This window comes from Cavia porcellus, unplaced genomic scaffold, assembly GCF_034190915.1.
Source record: "Cavia porcellus strain 051 isolate PalLab524CR breed Dunkin Hartley unplaced genomic scaffold, mCavPor4.1 scaffold_11, whole genome shotgun sequence".
In the NCBI taxonomy this organism is placed as follows: domain Eukaryota; kingdom Metazoa; phylum Chordata; class Mammalia; order Rodentia; family Caviidae; genus Cavia; species Cavia porcellus.
Window position 1 is genome coordinate 43,964,821 of NW_026947494.1, and position 8,582 is coordinate 43,973,402.

Here is an 8,582-nt window from a genome sequence, read left to right on the forward strand (position 1 = left end):
TTTGGTCTGTTGGGCCCACTATAGGAGAACAGTTCAATGATCCACAAATTTACTTAACAAGTACTTGTTAAATATGCAGATTATGTGGACTATGTCTTGGAAATTCTGATTCATTAAATCTGGTAATTTTTTAAATTATTCCAGATTAATCTTATTTAGGGAAGGAAGCACTACTCTGAAAGAATCGCCCAGCATCCCTCCTGCAGCAGTCTCTTTTTCCTTTGCATACAAATTTGTATTTTTTAATAACACTCTTGCCACTTTCTTTATAGTCATGATTTACCAGACACCTGTATTCTCCATATAAGATAGAAACTCAGTGAAAGCCAGAATTATTTTTCATTCATTTTTATGTGCCTGACAATAGGTAAAACAGTGACTATCCATAGAACTCAAGAAAGTTACTAGATTCCATTGATGTCATTGAATAAAAGATGTGTTGCTATTTAGTAATGTAGATAGCTGAGAAATATGAAGCCCAGAAAAGTTGTGATACATAAGAAAGGACGAATGATAAAGTATTGACTGCTAGAAACTGTGAAGTGCCTTATATCCATTCTCTCTCTCATTGAAAAATGCCTGGAGATGTTAATCAATTCACTTTCTTAGGGTCATATAGCAAAGTAATTATTAGAGTCAAATTTCAAAATCTTGTGCAATCCTATAATGCAGGATGGGAGAAATAGAAAACAGAAATTACTAGGCAAAGGATGAATTACAGGCATGAATGAAATAGCGCTAAGTATGCTCAAAACATGCCACTTGCCAGCTTATTCAGGAGGCTGAGGAGGAATATCACAAGTTTGAGACCAGCTTGTGCAACTTAGTATGACCCTGTTTCAAAATTTAAAAAGGCTGGGAATGCAGCTTGTTGATAAAGCACTTGCCTAGCATACACAAGGTCCTGAATTCAACTGCACTATCACAAAAACAAAGAACATGTTCTATTTCAGAAAACCAAGAACTGGAGGCAGAAATTTGGAACACTTGTGTCAAAAAGTGAGTTTGATCATTATAGGAAAGGAAATATAAAATGAAGAAAAGATAAGTGTGGATTTAGGAACCTCAGAGCCTCAAAAGACCTGTCTCTCAGCTAAGAGAAATGTATATATCCTCTTTTACTTGCCCTGTCCCCCTCGGCCCCGCACAATAAGGTCCATTCTTACGGGGAGGTCAGACACAGACACAGACACAGACACAGACACAGACACAGACACAGACACAGACACAGACACAGACACATTCAGGAAGCCAGGCTTTCTTGAGTGGGTAATTTTATTTTAAATCCAACAGGCTACTAAAGTGAAATGGAGGGAGGGGACACTGTTTAGGGAACCCAGAGTATGTTTGTTATACATGTAATAGTTGGCTTGTGTTAGAAAGGGATGGAGAGTTCTCTGTTTTGCCCAGGAAAGACAGAATATTCTGCAAGTCATAAAGTCTTGCTATATGCTAGTCTATAGTACTTGCTAGTCTCACTGTCTCCTACTGCCCATGCAGGGAAAACTGTATCATGCTTTGAGGGTAAAGAATTTGGCTAACCTGGTGGCCACAGTCAATTGGAACAGTTTACTTCCTGGTGATTCTCCAAAGCAGGTTACTACTCAACAGGAGTTCTAGAACACTGGGGCCAGTAGTTTAGCTCAGGGGCATAAGCACCTGCCTGGCAAGTGCGAAGTCATGAGTTCAATCCCCACACCAAAAACAACAACAAAAAACTACCTAAAACATCTCTGAAAATGTTAAAGTTACCTAAGTGTTCCTCCCAACCCCATACCTGAGCCTGTTCCTTTTTCACCAAGCTAGCAATATATGAGACCTTGGATAATAATTAGAATTCAAACCATAACCATGACTCCATATAACCAAATTGACATTCAGAGGGTCTCATTAGAGCAATATAAAACATAACAAATAAGTTTGCATTTATTTCAAATCAATGTCAATAAATTATATGACATGTACTCAATATCAATGAAATATCTTAATATCAGTGAAACTGAGCAGTATGTTCTCTTAACATTCCTTTGAGATTTTTTCATGTTACATGTAGTTGTAAATCATTCATTTTCATTATTGTAATGTTTTCTATTCTGTGAATATATCACAATTTATCTATTCTGTTGTTTATGGGTTCTGTATAAATTTGGGGGCAACTATATACTGTACTGCTACAAACATGGTATGCATGCATATTGGTGAAATTGGGACACATTTCTAGGTTACACTTGAAAGTAGCATTTCTAGGCCATAAGGTATGATTATATTAGCTTTAGTAGGGGTTATCAAACAATTTTCCAGTGTGTTATACCATATCATCCCTACCAGCAATGTACGAATTTTCTAGTTATATCTTTATCAACACTTTTATCTTTATAATCCATCTTTTTCTTGATAGAATTCTGGTGAGTAGGTAGAGGTTTTTCATTATGGCTCTGTTTCATTTCCCTCATAACTAATAGAGCTGGGCATCTTAATATATTTACTAGACATTTGGGTATTCTCATTCATGCAGTATCTATTCAACATTTGTGCACATCTTCTTTTTTTTGGGGGGGGGGGTCTTTTTTCGTTTTTATCGGTACCAGGGATCAAACTCAGGACCACCTGCTTACAAGACAGGCGCTTATGCGGCTGAGCTAAATCTCCAGCCCCTGTGCTCATCTTCTTGTCTTTTTCTTTAGGACGTCTTAATGCATTCTGGAAATAAGCCCTTTGTTGGATGTATCAGTTGAATACCTTTTTTTTACAGAATAAAAAATAGGAAAAAAAAAAGACCTCTGACGGGCTAGGGATTTAGCTCAATAGCACAAGTGCCTGCCTGACAAGCACAAGGTCGTGAGTTTGATTCCTGGAAACCCCCCCAAATATATATATATGTATATATATATATATATATATATATATGTGTGTGTGTGTGTGTGTGTGTATAAAACAACTTAGAATTTATTTGGAAAGTAGGAAATAAAAAGCTTGATTTTAACAAGTATTTAAAATATTAACAAAATTCGAAAAAGTTAAACTACAGAAAAGGCAGGTATAAAATTGGCTTAATGGCTATATAATAAAAATGAATGAAACCTAAGTTTCTCTCATGCAAATAAGCATTAAAGAACTGTTTACAGAGTGGGCCACAATTAATATATTAAAAATTTATAAGAAACTGTACAGAAATGGCCAAATAAATTAGGTAATTTACAAGAAATGTTTTACATGTTACATAGGCTATAATTTAGTTTACTATGCATAAAATTTGTAACACATCATACTTTTTTTCTTTTTTTTAAATCGGTACCGGGGATTGAACTCACGACCACCTGCTTGCAAGGCAGGTCCTTATGCCGCTGAGCTAAATTCCCAGTCCTCATCATACATTTTTTAACAACACAGATTTAATTAGAAAAATGTAGACATGACAAAGCTTAGATGTGATGAGAACAACGCAGTACAGTAAGGAAACAAATGGAAACAGCATGTGTAAAATTAACCATAATTAAAAGATTGCCAAGACTGGGACATAAATATCTTTTAGACATGATTTGGTCAGTACCTGGGCGGAATTCATTTAACTTCAGTTAAAATGTCAGTTTCACTGTAGTTGAAATATAAGGTAAATGTACACAATGTATAAAACTGGCCAAACATCTTAATATTATTTATTCATGATATCATTAATTATACACCTGGAACAAGAAGATGAAGATATTGGTGTTAGTTTTAAACAGTTATCTTTTCTTTCTAAATGCTGAAAACTAAAAAGGAACCATTAAGAGAAAAGAGGCAAATTTCAAAATGGCTTAGTATTTGTGATAAGTGATTGAACTGGTATGGTGTCCAGATGAAATTCAGAGACCTGATATAGAGTTAAAATGATCACAAACTACTTTACACTTTTATATGCTTTATTATTTATACATATACATAAATAACATGTATACAAAACAAAATAGCACAAAAATATTCTAAAGTTGAGTTAGTTGCCTATTTACACAATGCAAAATCTTTGATTTTCATCATTCATGGTTGAAAAAATACATTCCTTTTTAGATCTTTTAAACATAAAATTCATAGCAGTTGCAGCAAAAGACAAAAAATCAAATGGAGAAGTAATTTTTTTACTACAAAAGGTGCTAATACAGTTTTAGATTTTCTGAAAGCCAGTTTTCCCTCAAGCCATTCAAAACTAAACTTAGTACCTCAAATTCCAGTATCAGCTCTTTACTGTATTTTAAATACGCAGAAAAGTAGGAATGTCAGATAAATATCTGTTTATTCTTAGATAATCCTAAGGAAAAAGCACTTTAGTTTTAAAAATGTTTGATGTCACTAAGTAATCTAAAACTTTTGTTTATTTTGCCATGAATTATGTGTTGGACAAAAGCAATAAATAACTCCACATCTGTTCCTATCAGTTGAATATCTTCTGATAAATAAAATTTCTAATTTTAATATAGTGAAACCAATTTGTCAGTTTCCCTCTTACACTAAACAGTTTTGCTGTTCTTTCTGGAAAAAAAATTTTTCTGCTTCATATTTCCATTTTAACTTTGTTTTTGTTCCCATTTGAAAAAGATGAATGCTCATTTTGGAAACATTTTAAAAAGTTAAAAAGAACACAAAAGTTCAATACCCCAAGGCAAAAACAATATTTATAATCTTTTAATTTAACATAAAACAAATGTAACCTGGTTATGAGGTGAGACTAATTATACAGAAAACTTGACTTTCTGGAACTTTAATAACTAAAAAATTATTTTTTTATACCATGTACTAAAAAATTAACTCGTTAATATTGATGCATTTTAGGGGCTGGAGGTTTAGCTCAGTGGCATAAGTGCCTGCCTTGCAAGCAGGCAGTCGTGAATTCGATCCCTGGTACTGATAAAAAGGAAAAAGACAAAAAAAAAAAATTGATGCATTTTGTTTGTTCTTGAATTTTGTACTCAAGGTAAACTAGGGCTTTACTTTTCAAGAAATGTTAACATTTTACTAACGAACTGGCAAAAATCTAATACAAACATCTGGCCAGGCAAAATAGTGCATGCTTGTAATCCTAACACTCTGGGAAGCTGAGGCAAGAGGACTGCAAATTAGAAATTAGTCTAGACAACTTACCAAGACATTATTTCAAAATAAAAAAGGGGCCAGGCCTGATGCTGCATATCTGTAATCCTAGCACTCAGGAAGCTGAGGCAAGAGGATCCCTGTGTTTGAGGCCAGCCTGCACTACATAGAGAGACCCCATCTCACAAGGGCTAGGGGTATAGCTCAGTATGAAGGTTTTGGGCTCAATTCCTAATACTACAAAACAAAAACAAAAACACACCAAATATCTGACATTGCTTATCTGTTTAACATATATTTGTTACAAAAGTAAAACATTGGCTAATCATGCTCATTTCCAGGTGGATAAAAATATATTCTTAACTCATACACTTTGTTTTCTGGTTAAAAAAAAAAACAAAACAAAACTGAATTAAGTCCAAGAAGATATTATCCAGCTCAAAAAAATTTCTGTATGCTGAAAAATAAATAGCTGAAAAAAACATAACTTTTTTTAATACAGGATGTATAGTTTGGGCTGGCCTTGAACTCATTATCTAGTCCAGGCTAGCCTCAAACCAATGGCAGTTCTCTTGCCTCTGCCTCCTGGGTGCTGAGATTATAGGTATGTATCACCACACTCAGCAAAAAATAGCCTTTCCTTTCTTTACAACGACAGAAATATTAGTAGATAGGATAAAAAATAATGTATTTTGAATTCTTCCCCCTAAATCTGATCAGTAGCTTCTCTTGCAAAATACATATGCCAACCAATAAATATTTATAAAACAGCTGCTATATACATACAATTCACACCACTGGTATGGTTTTCGGAAAACATTATATCCTTGTGCTCTTTTGTGGAGGCCCCAGGATACAGCCTACAGGAAGCTCCCTCACCTATTTAAAGAGTTCTAAGGCATACACTCAAGGGTCCCACTGTGGCCCTGTCTGCCTTGTTCTCTCCAGTCCTAACTGTCCGGGGACTGACTGAAAGCCCAGCTCTGAACATTATCTCCCCGCTGTAAGTCTGTTCACTTGGTAGCCCAGGCTGGTTTCAAACTGTATCTGGGGTCCAGTATCAGCCAAGATCCAACCAGAAAAAGAGAAGAGAACACGTTCTGCATATTTAGAATAGATGGAATTTAATGAAAGGAATTGGCGACGGGGATGATGGAGGAGCTGGGAATCTAGGGAATGTTAAAGCATCCTGCTTATCAATAGCAACAGGAAGGCACTTCCTCCTCTAGGATGGAGAAATAGAGGGAGAGGATGATATAATTGAAGCCCATAGGCTGTGGTCAGCTAGTGAGAGTAGGAACAAGAACCATAGTGGACCAGTCTGGTACAAGCTAGAACCATGATGAAGACGCAATTACAACCAAAGAAGGGGGCTAGGAGAATTTAAGATGGAAACATGGGGTAAATGCTGGCTTCTTCCTTCTGCCCCCACACTCATGACAGTATGTCTCGGTGGCTGATCCCAACTGGAAGGCTGTTCACAGGGCCTTGGAAAGAGCCTGCAGGGGTCAGGTGCCCTGCCTCACTGAATACAGTAGAGAAAGAATTGAAGCGTAGATCAGAAAACAAACCCAGGACTGGCATCACAGTTCCCAAATGCCCAGCCAGTATTTTCTAGTTTTCTTGCTGCTGAGTTCTGCATAACTGCCTACCAAAATTCCCTATCACCTCAGGAATGCCTCACTGCCAGCGTTTTGACTGAGCACACATCAGAATCAGCTGGAGGCCATTTGAAAAAGTACACATTTCAGACTTCTCCCCAAATAATGAACAAGGTTCTTTGGAGATGAAGAAGAGAAATCTGTAATTTTAACAACCAAAAATGAATCTGATGTAGGTGGTCTTTGGACTCAAGTAAAGCAGTGCTTAAAGATAGGGCTATCTAATGCCAAATTTCTGGGCCTTCAAAGTCTTTCATCCTTGTAGAATTAAGCTGAGGCAGTACTGCATCTTTGTAATCCCAGTTTCTCGGGAGGCCGAGGAAGGAGGATCACAAATTCAAGGTCAACGTGGGTAATTTAGCAAGATCCTGTCCCCAAATAAAATAAAAGTAGTTAGAGATGTAGCTCTGTGCTTGCCTATGTGTGTAAGGCCCTAGGTTCAACCCCCAGTATCACAGAAACAAACACCCTATAAAAATTAAGCCTATCATGCTTATCTGGATTGTAGTAAGGCTAGTCTCCAAACACACACACAATATTTATTTATTTTTGTCTTTTTGAGGCTGGGTCTTGCTATGCTGGCCTTCAGCTCACTTGGTAACCCAGACTGGTTTCAAACTTGCAGCAATTCTCCTGCCTCAGCCTCCCAAGTGCTGCAATTACAGGTGTGTGCTAACAAGCTTGGCCTACACAAAATATTTAATGTATTAAAAAGATAGAAGTTTATTTTTATAGTATTGTAAAATCAAAATGATGGATTTATTTCAATACATTCCTATTAACTATATGATCTCTAATAATATTTGTGAATATTTTTCTTGTTCAAATTAAGTTAAACTGGGCATTAAGAAGGAACATTTCCCATGTGATCTGAGTTGGTTAATATTGAGATTGGCCACTTTAGACAGCATTCATAATTGTGTTATTTTATGTACTTTAAAAGGCACTAAACATGAGAAGTATGCATCTATAGATGATAGACTTCATCCTTTCCCCACACTTGGTCTCTGCTTACAAACATCCTGAGTATGACTTTCTTTCACTTTTACTTATGTTGGACCCAGCCTCCGTCTGAGGGCACCACAAGGACAACTGTGCTGGGGATAGGACAGGGCTGAAGAAGTGGGGCTCTGAGCCCAGGCCTAGCTTGGACCTGAGCAGACTTTTCTTTAATGTTGTATATACTAGGAATCTATATAAGATTTTATTTGAAAAATAGATTCCATTCAAAAATTTTGACTGTTATGGATTATAGACAATACACAAAGTAAACAGAAGCATTTAGAATTTCAGTCCAGAGTTAATGGTTCTAGGAAAATAGATTGTTTTTCCACAACAGTAGTCCATGTTTGCAATGCCCAGTGATCATATTCATCGTGGAAAGTTGCACACAACACATCTTGTTTCTCTGTCCTCTTTCCTGCCTCCTCACCTTGTCCTTCCATCTTTTAGACCCACCCCCTTTGCAAAAGTTATACCTCCTTATTTCCTATTTATGTCTTCTATTTTGATCTTTAATTTCTTTATACTATGGGCTTTTCCTAAAAAGGAAGCATATGATATTTAAGCTGGTGTGTTTGATTTATTTCAGTTAATATTATGGTCTCAAGTACATTCATGTTCCTACAAATGACTCAAATTTATCTTTCTTTGTGGCACAGTGGGAAGCAGATTGCCGATCAAACTATGATTTAATGCAAGTTGGAGACATACATATAAATCAGCTTACCAGTCTGTATTTTAACTAAATTTTTTGACAATGATAGGATGAAAATATTTGACAGGTGTCATCAGACATAACTCCAGGAATACTATACACTTAAAGAGTTGAGAAATCAGGTCACCAAATGTTCTGTT